The 1,293-nt window shown below is 35.2% G+C and overlaps 1 non-coding gene across 1 annotated transcript; it reads right to left on the reverse strand.

The window, feature by feature from the left end:
• Positions 1-327: 327 nt before the first annotated feature.
• Positions 328-437, reverse strand: LOC148950584 (U5 spliceosomal RNA). Its single transcript, XR_016142064.1, has one exon. It is a non-coding gene; the product is annotated as a U5 spliceosomal RNA (small nuclear RNA).
• Between the last annotated feature and the right edge of the window lie 856 nt (positions 438-1,293).

Raw genomic sequence — 1,293 nt, forward strand, 5'->3', positions numbered from 1 at the left:
TCTACTTCATTATAAACATAGTCTATTTAGAAACCCCTGAAAGGTGTGCCACATTTCACAATTACTGTCCCTTTTTGCTATCTGCGCATAATTTCACAGTTTGTTTTTCATTTTTGAAAAGATTGAATTTTTATTCATGTATGACTTCAATTATCCTCCATTCTCCAGGGTTACTTGTCTGACCACTAATCAAGACCGTTTCCTCAAGTAGTAGTCCTACTGACCTCTCATGTCATTTACATCTTGTCAAACGCTAAGGGTAAGTATTCGGTCTTGTCATATAAGTAATCTTGGAATATTAGAACATGCAACTAGAGTGTAGGCTACTCTGCCTTTCAGCATTAAAAATTTTGTTAAGACTCATCAAGTGCCCCTCCCTATGGTAATCTTTAGTAAAAGGCGAAAGATTAACTCTATATGAGGAGAGGCCAGAGCTATGAAAATAGCTAGAGATGACTTGAGTATACAAAAATAAATCCTTATCGTTTTTTTTAACAAGGTTCGAAAGTAATAAGGAATTCAATGTTCAATCAAGTAAATATGGGCCAAAAAATCATATGATGAGAAAATATATTCAATGAGCAGCAACTCATGGGCAACTTTAATGACATTCTACAAAAACTACATCAAAATAAAATAAACGGAAAAGTCATTAACCAGTGTAAAAAACAAGTTCATCGTAAATTAGTGGTCGATCAATGACTGTCTACAAAGTTACCCCCTATTTAAATATTCCCCGAAAATGGGATATCGTTAAAGACTTTGTAGTTTGAGCTGTTGCCGACTCACGTGACTTGATGAAATGTGGAGGGGGGGGGGACCAAGGGCATTTCACTTTTTTAAGACTAGCCTTTGTGACTTAATCTAAATTTCAGGAATTTGATTCGATTCCTAGTTCAATTTAAAAATCAGTGTTTAATAATTACAGAGTCTTTTCGAAAACAAAATGTATTAGGAATCTATAGAGTATACGCCCAACTCTCTCATATGCTTGGGATTTTAGGCACGATTGTTCTGTAATATTTCAAACATGTAAGTTTATCAAGAAATTCATTTTTTCGAAAGGGCCCAATGATCAATTATACATGTCCCATTACTGCCTTAACAATAACAAATTTTGTGCTCTTCCGTTCAACTGGTATATACATCACATTCAATAAATGCTCATAGGACAGAACTTTGCAGAGTGTGAACATAAGCAATGCGAACGCTATCCCCCTCTGCTATAAATTATAGTATCGAATGGTCCCCATTGGGTTGATCATGGCTACCAGCCAATCCTAAAATTTACAG

Source organism: Artemia sp. Qi Xiang Cuo, chromosome 7 (genome assembly GCF_049724085.1).
Source record: "Artemia sp. Qi Xiang Cuo chromosome 7, ASM4972408v1, whole genome shotgun sequence".
Classification (NCBI taxonomy): Eukaryota; Metazoa; Arthropoda; class Branchiopoda; order Anostraca; family Artemiidae; genus Artemia; species Artemia sp. Qi Xiang Cuo.